We start from the raw sequence: 17,144 nt of genomic DNA, 5'->3' as shown, positions 1-17,144 counted from the left end.
GCCTGCACAGAGTCCTGACCTCAACCCCATAGAACACCTTTGGGATGAATCAGAGCGGAGACTGAGAGCCAGGCCATCTCATCCAACATTAGTGTTTGACCTCACAAATGCACTTCTGGAGGAATGGTCAAAAATTCCCATAAACACACTCCTAAACCTTGTGGAAAGCCTTCCCTGAAGAGTTGAAGCTGTTATAGCTGCAAAGGGTGGACCGACATCATATTAAACCCTATGGATTAAGAATGTGCTGTCACTGAAGTTCATATACGAGTCAAGGCAGCTGAGAGAATAGATTTGGCAATAAAGTGTATGTACATGCTTCATGTAAAGGCCTCCAGTCATTGTGAATGCCAAAGCATAAACATAACACTCAATATAGATCAAACACATGACCCTGAGATTGAGAGTCTCATGTTCTACCGACTGAGCTAACTGAGCCATGGTTTGAAGCGGAGAAACATCTGATTTGGAAAACAGTGCTTAGACAAGCAAAGTTGTGCAGGGTGCTCTGGATGTACAGTGTCATTGGAGATTGCTGGAGTGCAATCACTCTATTCTGAATCAACAGTTTTCAAGGAAATTAGTGGAGTGTTTTGGGAGTTGGACAATTATGTTCAATTACCTGAGCAGAGTGGCCTCTGGTTTCTTGATGAAACCATCAAATTTTCCCAGCACATGGCTGGTGGATCATTTTTGAGTTAATTATGGTCTTGGATCCTCAACAGCAACAGGACTGCTAGTTCACAACGTGTTTGTTCGTTCGTCTTTACTATGTTTCATCACGATGGGGGCAGGAATGGTTGCACAGCACATATGGAAACATTTCATGTGGAGGACTCCAGTCATTGTGGATGCCAAAGCATAAACACTACGCCCAATGTGGGGCTCGAACCCACGACCCTGAGATTAAGAGTCTCATGCTCTACCGACTGAGCTAACCGGGCCATGGTTGAGGTGCAGAAACATACGGTTTCAGTGCTTGGACAACGCAAAGCTGTGCAGGGTCCTCTGGATATACAGTGTCCTTGGAGATTGCTGGGGTGTTTTGGGAGTTGGACAATTATGTTCAACTAACTGAGCAGAGTGGCCCACGGTTTCTTGACGAGACCACCAACTTTCCCTTCCCACTGGTGAATCATTTTTGTGTTAATTATGGTCTTGGATCCTCAGCAACAACAGGGCCCCGTTCCTCGACGTGGTTCAATTAATCAGAGCTAATGTCCTTTTAGCCTGATTCAATAAACGTGATGATTGAAGGCTGGCTAAGACCGTTCCTCCACGGCTGAATTGCGTTAAATCAGTGATGTTAATTGGAACCAGACATGAGTGATCAGGATACTTGCACGTGCCTGTTCTACATAAAAAGGGAGCAGTGTAGATCACAGAAATCACGATTGTCTGTCATAATTCATGGCAAATAATAAGGAAAGCGTGACATTTTTCACACAAACAGCAGCAAACAATCATGGAGGAGTTTGAAAATTACAAAAACATTGTAACTGTGAAATCCAACACCTCCGCTGCAGCGAAGGCGAGACATGCAGTTTGGCAAAGGATTGTACACAAGTTAAATGTGCAAGTAAGGAATATGTAGGCCTAGTTATGCATTGCTGTATAAGGCTATAGCCTAGGCTATTAATTTAAATGTGTGTTTGCCATAACCTCGTAGCCTAATGACCTAGATTAATTACTTTCTATCATAATGAACCTTGTGTATTTTCTAAAGGTAGCTGTTAGTAAGCTTACTAATTTGAGACGATATGTTTTATATAGTCTATAGGCCCAGCTATCTGTTTTCATATTTTTATATTGTGCACTTTTTCTCCTCTTATCGCTTCATATAGAACAAACCCAAATGTCAAGCAAACTTGGGAACAAGTTAAAATAAAATACAAGAACAATATTCAGTGTGGTAAGGGAATATCATTTGATCCATGGTGTTAAATTAGAAATGTTCCTTGCACCCTCAAAAACCGCAATCCTACACAAAGTTTGAGTGACAGTAAGTGCATGGCTGTGCTGGGTTAACCTTGCAAAGCAGATGGATACGCCCATTTCCTTGTTTTTCACTGATGTGTGAAACAAATCCATCTGCCGTGTCAGGTTAGCGCTGGGTAGTATTGGCGATGTATGGCCCTATCAGCTGTTGCAAATAAATAATGTCTTGGCGACCGAAACAGTAACACTCGTACAAAAAATCAGTAGAAAATGATAAAGGAACTTGGTGATCTCGGATCAGTCTTTCCCTGTGAAATGCGTCACGGATTATTATTGCTCCTGTTGACTTGGTCTCTCAGGAAGGGAGCTTCCTCCTTTTTTCTTTTGGGGTGTGTGTCTTAAGATCCGGCTTCTTGAAATAAACCTGCCCTGGAGCAGGTTTAAGTTTATTGATCTGTTGCTATAGTGATTTAGCTTAGCCTGCTTCAAGGCACGGAACAAGCCTGAGATGACGTCAGGTTATCCTGAAATTATCCAGCTACCTGAGTTAGGCAGGTACGAGAAACGAGGCTGAGGACCGCTGGTTCACAACGTGTTCATTCGTTCTTTGTCACTACGCTGCATCACAATGGAGGCAGGGATGGTTGCACAGCACATATGGAAACATTTCATGCAGAGACCCTCCAATCATTGTGAATGCCAAAGCATAAACACAACACCCAATGTGGGGCTTGAACCCACGACCCTGAGATTAAGAGTCTCATGCTCTACCGACTGAGCTAACCGGGCAATGGTTGGGGTGCAGAAACATACGATTTTGAAAGCAGTGCTTAGACCACACAAAGCTGTGCAGGGTTCTCTGGATATACAATGTCCTTGGAGATTGCTGGGGTGTTATGGGAGTTGGACAATTATGTTCAACTAACTGAGCAGAGTGGGCTACGGTTTCTTGACGAGACCATCGAACTTTCACAGCACTTGGCTGGTGAATCATTTTTGTGTTCATTATGGTCTTGGATCCTCAACAGCAACAAGACTGCCGGTTCACACACTTGGGCAGGACTGATGGATCACAATGTGTGAGGTTGTCGTCGCTATTTTGCATCACGATGGGGGCAGGGGTGTTTACACATACAATATGTACATATTGTGGAGGCCTCCAGACTTGTGAATGCCAAAGCAGAAATGCAGCGCCCAATGTGGGGCTCGAACCCACGACCCTGAGATTAAGAGTCTCATGCTCTACCGACTGAGCTAACCGGGCTGTGGTTGTTATGCAGAAACAAGTGCTGAATTACAGTTGCTCTACTGATACGTTTTGGTTTGACTGGGACAGTTCCTTTACTAGCCCCCAGAGGGCCAGTACCTTATAGTGAGGTTTGCCCTGTGAACATCATTGTATGGGGCACAGGAGTTGGAAAGTGTTGCTGGGGAGAAGGATGTCTTGGTTGTCTTGCTTAGCCTGCTACCATGGCGACCCAGCCCCTGATAAGCAGAATATAAAGAAATATCTCATAATTTGTCCCAATTTTGAACCCTCCCTGACTCGGTTCTAATCGCTTTGGATATCAAAACAATACACCGTGTCAGTTATGTTGTAGCCAGAGCTTTGGCTGTTCAAACCAAAAGAGAAACATCTCTAATGCCTCACAAGGGTTGACATGTGCTGCTTAGGTAGCCCAGACTTCATCAGACTACTGTTGCAACAACCTGCTGCATAACCTCAGGTAGGCTGTCATACTAATGATAATTTAAGGAAAAAAATCAATCGACTGCACAAGCAGAGGTAGCTTCTTTAACATAAACATTTAAATCTATCCATGAACTTCAGCATGAAATAAATATAATGAAAAGAAACTCCTGAAAACATCACTGAGCAAGCAGTAATTATTTTTTCCCACCTTATGAATTAAAAAGGGCACAACTCCAACTTTTCCAATAAGACTAGAATGTTCTGCTACATTAAGCATTTTAAGCTGATTATGTGTCTTTAATCAAAGTGATTTTATTTACATAGAAAGTGGTGACTGGCTCTTTCTTTTCATGCCACTGCATTATCCTTCCCTGTGAAACTGTCACTGCGTCCACATGCATAATGATTAGTTTCAACCATGCATGAAACTACATCTAGGGGGATTGGGGTAGTGGTCACGCTTGTCAGTGGTAGACAAAAGATGTGTCCCATTAAAGAGATGAACTTTTGCACACACGTACCCATGCTCACTCGGTCATAGTCGCACAAGTATTGCATCAGAAGAGGAAGCAAAGAACAGAGAAACACTGCATTGAGGATGGTGGCCAATATGTTCCAGGAAATCTGTCGGAAATTTTACATTTCTCTCAAAAAGATCTGCATACACAAAACAGTGTTGTCTTGTTTTTCTTCATGTACTATGGTCAACACCATGGCTTAGTTGGCTTTCAATTTAACCGTTTTGATCACCACTTCCAGAGGATTTTAAAATATTTTTCTTCTAAAATGAGTGAGCGCCCTCAGAGACCCCTCAACAATTTCACTGCTGCAGCAGTTGTTAGGAAAAAAATGGCTTGGCCGTTTCAGGAGTGAAGGGTCAGGATAACCTTGGAAAAAAATCCTTTAAAAGGGCTCTTTGTGTGGAAATATACTTTGAGGTGCAAGGCGAGGGGAAAAGCTGCAGGAGTCAAGGTCTGTCCACATCTGTTGATTTTAGTGGAGCTCTCTGTCTCCAACAAGGCCGTGTATTAATCTGCACTATTTTTCTCTTCTTATTGCTGACATTTTTATGCATGTTTTTGTCATCTGTTTCTCATTAAAGGATGCCCTTTTTCCAGGATTAACATAAATCTAAGGCCATGCAGACTGTGAGCAGTATATGGATCACTACCAGCTATTTTAGTCTTAATATTTATCATTTCTGAACAGGAAGAGCAAATTCCTTATTTTAAAGATATAGCTTATGTTTATATGCGTCCTCACTGAGAGTCACATTAGTGGTCACTCAATCTTTGTGAATGAATTACTTTCTTTGCTGTTTTGAACATGTATGTTTAAATTTTAAAAAAGGAAAAAATTAATAATTCCTCGGGAGAAATCCAGGTCTGCTGGACTCCACCTGCGTAGCTTGACAACCATAGATTGATCCTGTGTTGTTGTTAGCGTCATTGCAAACATTAGCGAAGGTGTGCTTTGTCCAAAGGTGGTAGACTTCAGAATCATTGTGCTTTGGTGGAAAGACAGTTCATCACTGCTGTATGTAGACACCAGTGCTAATTTCATAGACTAAAACTATGACTAAAAAAGTTCCTCGACAGCCTTTTTTTACATGATAAAAACTAGACTAAGACTAACAAAAATAGATCTGTGATGACAAAAACTGACAAAAAGTAAGTTTAGTTTTCATCAAGATGCCTAAAGCTAGACTAAAATGTAACGTAGTTTTCGTCAGACGTTCAAAATCCGTGATATTTCTCCACCGTGGGTAAATCTGTCAAAAAACAATGCATCTGTACCTTTTACCATTATGCATGCAAACTCCTGTCAACCCAAAGGCAGCAGAATTTTGGTGGGGTGGGGGCACTTGAAAGACCTCACCCAGGGGCACCGTGATGTCTTACATTCAGTGTCATGAAAAATGGGATTTAACATGATGGTAGATTCTATGTTTATGAATGCTTTGATCACACATTGATTGCACAGTGGTGTTACAATAAAGTGTATTTATTAGGTATTCAGTTTTAAGATATTTTTGGAAAATTGGTGAACTGGACCAACCATGATAGTTGTCTTTAGAATGGCATTCAACAGTATTTCAAATCAAAATCTGTTCACAGGTCTGAAAGAGTAGTGCTGCAGTCTGGATGTGTCTAAATGTGATGAATTTCCATATGGGATCTCCTGATGATTGTATTTACTTATGTGTTAGGCAAACAAAGACCCCAACACTCATGGCTTTACAACACACCAGAAATACCGATGCAGTGGTCCAAGTCATTACAGTAGATTTTGCCTCTCCTTAATGCAAAACACATAGAAGCCCTTATGAGTCTTACATTGAGTTTTTTCAAACTCCAAGTGGGCTTTCGTGTGTTTTGCACAAAGGAGAGGTCTCCATCTAGCCACTCTGCCATAAGTCGTGGTCTGTGGATGGCTGTAGTGATGGTTGTCCTTCTGGAACTTTGTCCCATCTCGTCACAGGATCTCCAGAGCTCAGTCAGAGTGACCAGCAGGTTCTTGGTCTCCTCTCCTACTTGGCTTGGTTTTTGCTCTGATATGCATTGTCAGCTGTGAGGCCTTCTATAGCATGGGATGCCATCCCACACCAGAGTTGAATGTGTTTATTTCCTTCAAGCTCGTAAGAGGAAGTGACGCAGCAGGGAAACAACTGGACTATGTTGAACTACGCCCACAGGGAAACGTATTTGGATGAGATGATACACCTGCCCCAGGAGGCATGCAGTCCCAACGCTTCAGCACCCATAAAGACCTCTACAGTCTCCAAAGATCATGGCATCATCAGCAAAGTCCGGATCAGGGACCTGGACATGCTCCAGTTCGCTGCCCCCGTTACTCACACAAATTGGTTGTAGGAATTCATAACATAAGAAGGAATTTGCACCTGTTGAAAGTGTTTCTGAGCCATTTCGATATTACTAGATGAATTTAGAAACCTTATTTCTGTGTGAGAAGAAGAACAATCAGCGTGTGAATTTTTTAAAGCAGGTTTGCAAAGATTTCATGATAACTGTAAAAAAGTATTGTGCTAAAATCTAGCTAGAGGAAAAGAATGTATATCTAAAAATATCCAATCACTAACCCCTGGTTTGTGCAGTATAGATGTTCTGACAGGCTATATTAGCTGTATTAATGTGCTGCTACTGTGCAGAACCAAAGGATCAAACACTGGACATCAGTCACATCTCATCACTGTCACACATCTGCACAGTACAGTCGCACATGCACAGACGTACACACACTGTGCTCCTTTCCTCTCACTTGACTGAATGCTTCTCCGTGCTGTCTCCATGGGGACAGTCTCCTAGCTACACACACCAGCACACACACTTGTCCCATCCCATTTCTTCCCTGGCTGATCAAAAGCAAAGCACTGTCAATCATACGCATGCCCCTCCAATCTGGACTTTGTCCTTGGTTATAGAAAGCAGTCATCCTCTTTCCCGCTGTCTCTCTATTCCTTTTCGGTTCCCTCCACCTTTTCTTCCGTTCCCCTCCTGTCCGTCTCAGCCTCCACGGCACTCTCATTTCAAAGCCAGCGAGGACAGCTGTCGGGCTGTGGATCTAAACAGCGGGGAGCCGTCATGGCAGGAGGTGAAATAATCTGCCCTGGCATTTTAAACCTCCAGGCTCCCTCCAAACAGTTACATTTGTGTGGATCCCAGTATCCCCACCAGTTATCACACACCAGGCACCAATGAGAACAATAACACAGCTCAAGTTGACTGTCATTACTCAACTACTAATGATTGATGGAGGCAATTTGCGTTTGGTCAAAACTGCCTTTGGAGGGTAACTGCTGGCTGATGTTGGTTATGTTTATGATTCTGTGCAATCATACCAGCACTTCAACTAAACAGGCCCAGGGCAAATGTGCAAACTCCTCAAACACATCTATAATCATGTGCAGTCAGGCCTGCCCACAGGATTATATGGGCCCCTGACACCCCCAAAGAAAAAGCCCTCCACAGGCTGATTTATTGATGATGAAAATGTTTGTTGGATCAGTAGCATTTCTACCAGTTACCTCAGTTACTTCACTGAAGAGAGTGTCGAAACACTGGGTTTGAAAGTAAAGATGATTTATTTGTGCTGTTTTTTACACCTTATGTCACTCATTTTGCCATTTTTGTCAGTTTTCATCCATTTTTGGTACTGTATTAAATTACATGTATTTATGTACTTCCACCTTAGCACCAGAAGTTTCGCCCATATTCAGATTTACAGTAGCAGCCCCAGGAATAAGGTGGATAAACCATATTTAAAAAACAATTTAACCACTTTTTCTTCCCATTCTTTCCACTTTCAACACACATTTGCCACTTTTTACCCCTTTTCACCATTTTTTCTGCCCGTTGGTGCCATTTTCCAAAATTTTTTTGCCACCAATTTTTGCCACTTCAAAACTTTTTGAGAGTTTTAAGTGTTTTTGACCATGGCTGTTTTTGCTACTTCAAACTAGGGCTGGACAATTAATCGAAATTTGATCGTGATTTCAATTTTGGCTTCTCACGATCATAAAAACATTATAATCGAAACAAAACGATTAATGTGCCGTAGGGCGCGGCGTGTATGCAAGTTCCTACACTGTAAAAGCACAGTGAATGCACCTGTGTTGCGTGCGCAGCTGCAGCGAGCGTGTGACGTATGTGTATCAATAATACGAGGAGCGAGCGATTAAAAACCTGACAGAATGGCAGCCTCTGGTTGAGAAGAAGGGTAGGACATGGTAGGACAGTTTGCATGTCGCAAATTTTGCAAGTTTTACAGGAGTGCATGTAGATTGGGTACTTAATTTTATTAATTGGTTTTTTAATTGCTATTATTTAATATATTTTATTATTTTACTTGTTACTTATTCATTGTTGATTGTTCTTTTAAGTTGTGGTTCAATAAATATTCAAGTTTTGAAATCAATGAATAATCGTGTTTATTGATCGTGATTTTAATATCAATCCAAATAATCATATTATTTTTGCCATAATTATCCAGCCCTACTTTAAACCCATTTGTGCCCTTCTTGACCTTTAAACACAACTTTTTTTCTACCAGTCATTGCCACTTTTCACATTTTCTTACCTCTGTTTACCCACTTTTGCCACTTTGAACCCTTTTTGACCCTTCGTTATCTCATTTAATCAACTTTCTGGCAATTCATGCCAGCTGAAAGCTATATTCGCACTTTCTAACCTCTTTTTACCACTATTGCTGCTCATTCTTCACCATTTTTCAACCAATTTTTACCACTCTTAAACCATTTTCACCACTTGTTCTGCCCATTTTTTGCCTTTTAAAGTGTTTTTGACCATTGTTATAGCCGTTTTTGCAACTTTAAACCCATTTTGTCACTCTTAACTAAAACCACTTTAACGTCCATTTGTTGCTATTTGCAATTGTTTTTAACCACTTCATCAACTGTTAAAGCATAATTCAGATTTTATTGAACAAACTTCCTAATGATAACTTTCTTTTCAAAAATAAAAAACTCAAAATTCACTGTCCTACATTATTAAGCACAACAGAGTTCAAAAACATTTTATAGGTTGTAAAGAAGTGAAAATGGTCATTTGTTGACTCTGCAGCATTAGGAGGTCATATTTGACACACTTGAGATGCTTGAGAGTAAAGCATTGTGGGAGTTGTAGTCGTTGCTTCTCTACTGCTTAAAGGAACGGCACAGATGTATCTAACTGCAAAAATAGCGCATGGACTTTTGTTGTATATATGTAGATATTTTCAAAACCGTTAGTCACAGAATGTCTGTTTTTTCACTGTTTTGTCCCCAAGAAATGGGAGAACAAGTCTGTGCAAAGAAGATGCTTTGTCACTATTGTTTGCTGTGTGTTATCAATGAAAATCTTTGAGTTTCAAATTCATATTTGTTCTTTTATTTTGTCTTTAGAGACCTATAACTTTTTCAAAATTCAAGTGACATTACTGTAGTAGATATATTCTTAAAGCCCAGGTTGTCCTGAAAAAAAAGATGTATAGAGCTTGACTGCACCACAGGGTTAATGCTTTACAAGCTTTTTAAGAAAAAAGTCCAGACGAGACATGATAGTGAAAAAAATAGCTGTGAGCTCTAAGGGTTAATAATGTGGAACGTCCTTCTTAAATAGTTTTTCTTTAATTGGGCTCACCTGGCAACTAATGATCACAGGTGTCTGAGATTGATTCAACTGAAAAACAAAAAATCGAATGTTTAAGACACTAAAATGAAATCCAATTTGCATAATTGGACCGCAGTGTAAGGGACAGCCCGATTACACCACCTGGTCCCTCCAGGTGAGGAGGGTGTCTTCGGCCTCAGTGAAGGAGTCAAGTATCTCAACTGACCATGTGATCAACAGGTGGATTAGTGCAGCATCAGCAGTGTTGCGGACCGCACCATTGTGGTAAAGAGGGAGCTGAGCCGGAAGACAAAACTCTCAATTTACCCGTCTTCGTTCCAACTTTTACCCTTGCTCATGAACTCTGGGTAAGGACCTCGGGTTCAAGCAGTTGAAATGAGATTCTCCATGAGGGTGTCTGGGCTCAGGCTTAGAGATAGGTTGAGGAGCTCAGACATCCAGAGGGATCTGGAAGTAGATCTCCATCGCCTCGCCTGCTCACCTCCCTGTGGCGGTCTTTCAGATGTGTCCAAATCTGTCCAACTGGAGAAGACACGGGGTAGACCCAGTACTCATAGCACGGCAAAGAAGAAGCACTGTTACAACAAAGAAATAATCTACCAAACACAAATGTCCTTACGCTTTGTGTTAAGTCTTTAGTTTAATGCATTCGCCTTTTTGAAATTATCCAGGACTGCAACTGTGCAGCACATTTTATTAAACATTTGTCACCACGGTGGATTTGTTGGGACGTCCTGTGAGTATTTGTTTTTATGTAATCAAACTGAACTGATCCACTTTAAGTTGTTATTAAACCACATTTATTTCTAATGGTTATGTGTCCATTATCATTGTTATCTCACCCATTTAATATGAAAACCTCGCTGGGCTGATATTAAATTACAATCAGGAGTCCAGATCTGGTCCCAACCCTACACAAGCAGGACTTCATAATAGAGATGCTTTGTGGAAACGTTACTGTGAGTCGTGGCTGCAGAGAAATACACATTTTCCTTCTGGCTGCAGCTCAGTGACTGAGCAAACAAGGATGTCTCATTTGGCTGGTCAGATAGTTCCCTACAGTATGTTTCTGGCCAGCCTTATCTACATGGAGCTGTAGCGGGCCATTATTCAAAGTCAGTTCAGTGGACCAGTGTCCCTGATCCCATGGCATGTTGCTCTGCAATCTGTTGGCTGGTTATCTGACAGAAGAATAAATTGTGCTCCAAATGAATAGATTATACATTGGCAATTTAAATATGATACAAGAAGGACAGATGTATTTTAATGCTGAGGAAAATGCATTTTTATTTAAATCATGCTCGATTAAAAGCTGGAGTACGTCTACAATTGATGTGCTATATTAATAAATTTTTGTTATTTGCTTAAAGATTACATTTTTCCCCTGCAGTGAGAATATATTACCCATCATGCCTAGGGAGTGCTATCTGATTTACAAACCGTGAAGTGGATTTATCTCTATGATTTCCCCCTTTTTTGGGACGAATAATCTGACCTATGAGTTGTACCTTTGCTGAGGTTATCTTGGCTCCAGTGTCTGTGTGGATTGACACATCACTGAGGATTAGGAGGCAAATATCTATATGAGAAAGTGAAGCCAGATAAAGGTGAAGGGCTGCAGAAGCTAAAAAGCATCTTTATAGAACAGAATATGACAGTTTAGTGTGCTTCTCCTTTTGTTTCTTGCATTTTTTTTGTAGCTCTGCCATGCATCAAGAACCTAATGTGCATATGGCTCGTTGCTGTTTTGGCACAGAGGACAAGTGTGACTTTTTCTGGCTGAAGCTGTTCTGTGGATTGAGAGCCCTATGGCTTTCTGGCTGGGGACATTGATTGAGAAAAGCCAGCTGGCTTGCTCCAGGTCTGGACATGCACTGACAGGAGAAATATGGTCTTGGGGACTGCCAGAGGAGAAAGGGGTTCTGGGAGAAACATCTATTGGCCAAGGTTGGCCAACAACAGTCAGACGTTCAAAGCTTAAAAACATGGGCTGAAGCTCCTAGCGACAGTTGGGCTGGATTTGTCTAAGCAGACATCAAAGATACATTCAAATTTAATGATATTTTCATGATTAATTCAGCAAACTGATAATGTTGTAAACCAAGCGCTGATTTAAAACTAAGAATAAGTGCAACTGGACTGAATCCTGCATTTAACCTCCTAAAACCCAGCGTGGACATTGCACATCAGCTTTCCTACACTGAAGTAAATAATTTTTCCCCAGAATGTCCATTTAAGTGTAAGAAATTTGCTTGAAATGTTTAGATACATTGCTTTTTGGATATTTGGAGGAATTTGCTTAGAAATTAGCAAGTATTCGTCACGAAAATTTAGGGGATATGATGGTAAATTTTGGAGAGTTCCACTGAAATTTGAGTAAATGTGTTTGATTTGATCATTATCAGGACCTGATAAGTGTAAAACATAAGCTCTGTCTTTGAACAGGGAGCAGTTTTGGCCAATGGTGTCTGCACATGAGGACAACAGGCTTGCAACACACAGCATTTTATTTCATCTACTTATTTTTCAAAACATTTTGAGTGTACAGAAATGTAAAATGACCACTTAAAGTTCTGAAGGTGTCAGAAAATTCCCTTTAAAATTAGTACAGGTTTTCAAATCAAGACAACCCCTGCCTTCCCCAAAATTTTTCAGACATTACCTAAAATTTCTGTAAAATTCCAGAAATCCCTTCTAAAATAGCCCTAAATGTCCTCAAATAATCACCAAACATTTCAGTAAACTTCTTCTGAAGAAAAGAAAAAAACTAAAGATACAAGTAAAATTTTCACCAAAAATTCCATGAAGATTCCTGACAAATGTTCAGGCAGATTAACCCAAATTTCAAAGCAAATTCTACTTAAAATTTCTTTTCAAATTCGAAAAAAATCACAAATAATTTCTGCCTAAATTCCCTGGAAAATGTCCCCAAAAATCCCTTCTGAAATACCCCTAAATGTCCTAAAATAATCACCAAACATTTTAGTAAACTTTTCTGAAAAAAAACTGAAGATATGAGTGAAATTTTCACAAAAAATTCAATGAAGATTCCTGAAAAATTTTCAGGCAATTAACCCAAATTTCTAATCAAATTCCCAAAAATTCACCAATAATTTCTGCCTAAATTCCCTGGAAAGTGTCCCCCAAAAATATCCCAAACATAAATAAAAGTCTCTAAAATTCAATGAAAATTCAGGAAATTTTTGAAGCAAATTCTCTACCCAAATTTCCAAAACTACCCCTAAATATCCTCAAATAGTCCTCAAACATGTCAGGTAACTTTTCTGAAAAATGCCAAAAGATATATGCGAAATTACCAAAAGTACCAAAGAAAGTAAGTACTAAAATATAAAAAAGAAAAAAAATTCAGAGGAACCCCGAAGAGAAATCCTGACAAATTCAGTGTGAATTTCCAGACATCTTGAGCAAAATACTTAAACTTTAAAGGAAATTCTGGACATTCATCTCAGAAATCCCAAAAACAGAATTTATGACTTTAATGCAGAAAAGAGAAAAGACAACAATGTCCTCATATGTGCATGCAGAGTCTCAGGAGCTTTATCACAATAACAATAATAAGTTTGTTTATGACAAATTACAGAATTACTAGTGTGCTTCTTGTTGAAGGTTGAAGGTTTTCTTTAGACTTCAACAGAAGTTAAACTACAGCATGCCATATTTTTGCCCTGTCAAATTTTCTGAATTTAATAATCCTCAGTGGGGCAGATGGGAAGCTGTGGGGGGCCTCATGTGGCCCCCGGGCCTCCAGTTGATTATCACTGGTGTAAAACGTGCTGTGATTGCAACTAAAGGTGCATCCACTAAATACTGACATTTATCATGTCAGTATGCAGTCACTGATTTTCTGGTATATTTTTGTTTATTTGTAGGAATCTGTTTTCACTTAAACACTCAAGAGGTTTCCTGTATTTTTTGGTCACACTGAGCGTGATTATTTTATAAAATTAATAAAAGAAGTGCAGGGTTGAATACTTTTTATAGCCACTGTATGTCTTTAAGACATCTTTCTAGAAGTCTCCTTCCTTTTGTGCGTTTACATGTGTGTATGAGTGCATGTGAGTTCATACATGTCCACGTGTGTGTATGTTTTTATGTGTGTAAACAGGTAAATGAATGAAAGTGTATACTTACACATTATTATGATTCACCTTATGAGATTTATTCAATTTTTATTTTGTTTGTATCTGTTAATATTTTACATCTACTATCATTGTTGTTATTGTATTATAACTTTTACTTTTATTGGTACTATTATTATTATTAATATTAATATTATCATTTTAATTCCTGATAAAATTGTCAGTCTAATTAGTTCAACCCCCTCACTTTTTATTATTTCGTTTTATTTTATTTTATGTTATTATTTTATATCTACTATCATTGTTGTTTTTGTATTATAATAATTTTATTTATTTATTGGTGTTATTATTATTATTATTATTATTATTATTATCATTATTATTATTATTAATATTATTATTATTATTTTAATTCCTGATACATTTTTTTTAATCTGTTATTTTTTTATATCTACTATCATTGTTGTTATTGTATTATAATTATTTTATTTTATTGGTACTTTTATTATTATTAATATTATCATTTCAATTTCTGCGGTGTAAAACAAACCTCATTAGGACAGATGCATGTATGACTATGCAGAAGCTGTGATTTTTCAGGCTCTTTCTGCAGCAGATGTGAAGCTTATAGACAGAGATGTACATAATTTACAAATGTTTGCTTCTATATTCTTCTTCTCTTCAGATTTTCAGCTTTTCACCACAGTTGCTGCCAAGTCGGGTTATGTTGAGAGCCAGCTAGCCTCACTAAATAGCATTTACACACAGCACTTCTCTTCCCTGCCACCGTTTTCATAATTCATATCTCATTCTTGATTTGCTGACAACTTTAGAGCTTGTCAGTCTGAATGATTTATTGATGGTAGGTCTGTGGGAATAATTCACCTGTTGTAACCTCAACTGGCACAGGAAGTTATGCAAATTAAATGGTCCATACAGTGCAGTGTGAAGGTGAGGGAATATGATAATCAATATTTAAATATCAATCAAACTGTGTCTACACTTGGCACTGAATGGGCCTCATTTACATGCATTCTCAGTCTGCCCGAGTATTGGGAGCTTTGCATTATTGTACAGACAAAGCAGCCAATGATTTTCCCTCAGCCCCTATAGAGCTGTGCACATCTGATGTAGATGCAGGGAAATGTACACAGCTACATCTCACATTTCATTGTGCAATAACTCACAGACTCATGGCCGTGGATAAGAGGCTTTTACATAATGTCGTTTACTATTCATTCCAAGAACAAAGTGGAGCCCCTCCTTATGTCTCACTCCCAAATCTGTGGGTGAGCTTGTGATTAATGAGTAATTGACTTGATGAATGGGTTTCCCATTCTGTGAATCCATCAAAATACTTCTTGATTAAGCGTCCTCTGCGCCTTTGATTAAAAACCAGCAAGATCAGCTTCATTTAAACACGAGCACGGACCCATCATGTTTCAAAATCTAGTCACGCCCACTGATTATCTTCTTGCAATGTGGAGTAATCAATGCACAGAGCGGCCGAGGATCCAGGGTGACATAGCCGTGCTCGTGAGAGATGCTTTGCAGGCGGCACGGCGAAGAAACAGCCCAGTTACAGCAATCAGTCATGCCAGCAGAAGCAGAATGGAGTGGATATGGGCAGGAGGATGAGATGAATAGTGGAGGGGAAGAGTTTGAGAGGTGAGAATGAGACGGTGTCGGCGTCAGACAGGTGCTGGGAGATGGGTACAAAAAGTAAGACAATGTAGAAAAGAAAATCTGATTGGAAAAGCAGGACGTGAGAATAGAGGAGGAGGGAGATGTGCTGGCAGAGGAATGATGGAGATACACTATATTGCCAAAAGTATTCGCTCACCTGCCTTGACTCGCATATGAACTTAAGTGACATCCTATTTTTAATCCATAGGGTTTGATGTGACGTCGTAATATTCGTCACTCCAGAGAAGGCGTCTCCACTGCTCTAGAGTCCGGTGGTGGCGTGCTTTACACCACTGCATCCAACACTTTGCATTACATTTGGTGATGTATGGCTTGGATGCAGCTGCTCAGCCATGGAAACCCATGAAGCTCTCTACTGCTGTTCTTGAGCTAATCTGAAGGCCACATGAAGTTTGGAGGTCTGTAGCCATTGACTCTGCAGGAAGTTGGTGACCTCTACGCACTGTGCGCCTCAGCATCCACTGACCCCGCTCCGTCATTTACGTGGCCTACCACTTGGTGGCTGAGTTGCTGTCATTCCTAGCCGCTTCCACTTTGTTATAATCCCACTGACAGTTGACTGTGGAATATTTAGGAGCCAGGAAATTTCACCACTGGACTTGTTGCACAGGTGGCATCCTATCACAGTACCACGCTGGAATTCACTGAGCTCCTGAGAGCGATGTTTGTAGAAACAGTCTGCATGCCTAGGTGATGATTTTATACACCTGTGGACATGGAAGTGATTGGAACACCTGATTTACATTATTTGGATGGGTGAGTGAATACTTTTGGCAACATAGTGTGTGTCATTACATATAGGAAGATAGGACAGAGACTTCACATGGAGTTTGCTTAAAATATTACAGTGAAACTAAAAAAATGTTTACCAGGATCTTGTATGAGTGAAAAAAATCTGCATTATCCACTGTCTGACTCTGATTCATTTAAAGCTTTTAAAGGTCATGTATTTTACCTTTTTAAGACAAGTTTATATCGGTCTCAGAGCTCCCCAAAACATGCCTGTGAAGTTTGTTGCTGAAAAAACACTCCAGTATTTTATTTCTGCATGTCTAAAACCTCCTCTGTTTCAGCCCTGCTCAGAAGGAGCTGTTTTCTGTGTCTGTGGCTTTAAATGTTACTGAGCTGTCTGACTCCGCCCCCTGACCACGCCCCTCTCAGAAAATGGATGTGGCACTCCTGGTGTAACATTGTTACAGACGGTTCTATACAAAGTTAAAAGGAACCCTGCGTGATCGGACAGGTTCAGCTTGTTGGCTAGGTTTTTGTATCTCTAGTGTGTGTACTGAACTAAAAAAAATCACTAGATATCTGCGTTTTCAGTAAATTTGAGCTCACAAACTCACCAGGAGGCCGCCATGTTTTGGTCCGAGCCGGCGCTGTGACATCACAGTGACATCACGCTGTGACAGACTCTCTTTCACAAAAATGCATTTTTCTCAGCTTTCTAGAAAAAAGTGTCTTGTTGGTGAAACTAGCCTCTATTCAACTTCAGATAAATCAAGAATGGAACAAGCTACGGTGCACGGTTTTTTCCATGAGGAAACAGAGAGTTTC

At 39.9% G+C, this 17,144-nt stretch overlaps 3 non-coding genes across 3 annotated transcripts; all 3 read right to left on the bottom strand.

Moving 5' to 3' along the window:
- Positions 1-871: 871 nt before the first annotated feature.
- Positions 872-944, bottom strand: trnak-cuu. Its single transcript has one exon. It is a non-coding gene; the product is annotated as a tRNA-Lys (tRNA).
- Positions 945-2,654: 1,710 nt separating this feature from the next.
- On the bottom strand, positions 2,655-2,727 carry trnak-cuu. The gene has a single exon. It is a non-coding gene; the product is annotated as a tRNA-Lys (tRNA).
- Positions 2,728-3,129: 402 nt separating this feature from the next.
- trnak-cuu lies at positions 3,130-3,202 on the bottom strand. The gene has a single exon. It is a non-coding gene; the product is annotated as a tRNA-Lys (tRNA).
- Positions 3,203-17,144: the final 13,942 nt, after the last annotated feature.

The sequence above is a fragment of the Cheilinus undulatus genome, linkage group 23, assembly GCF_018320785.1.
Source record: "Cheilinus undulatus linkage group 23, ASM1832078v1, whole genome shotgun sequence".
Taxonomy (NCBI): domain Eukaryota; kingdom Metazoa; phylum Chordata; class Actinopteri; order Labriformes; family Labridae; genus Cheilinus; species Cheilinus undulatus.
This window is presented reverse-complemented; position numbering and strand designations above follow the sequence as displayed.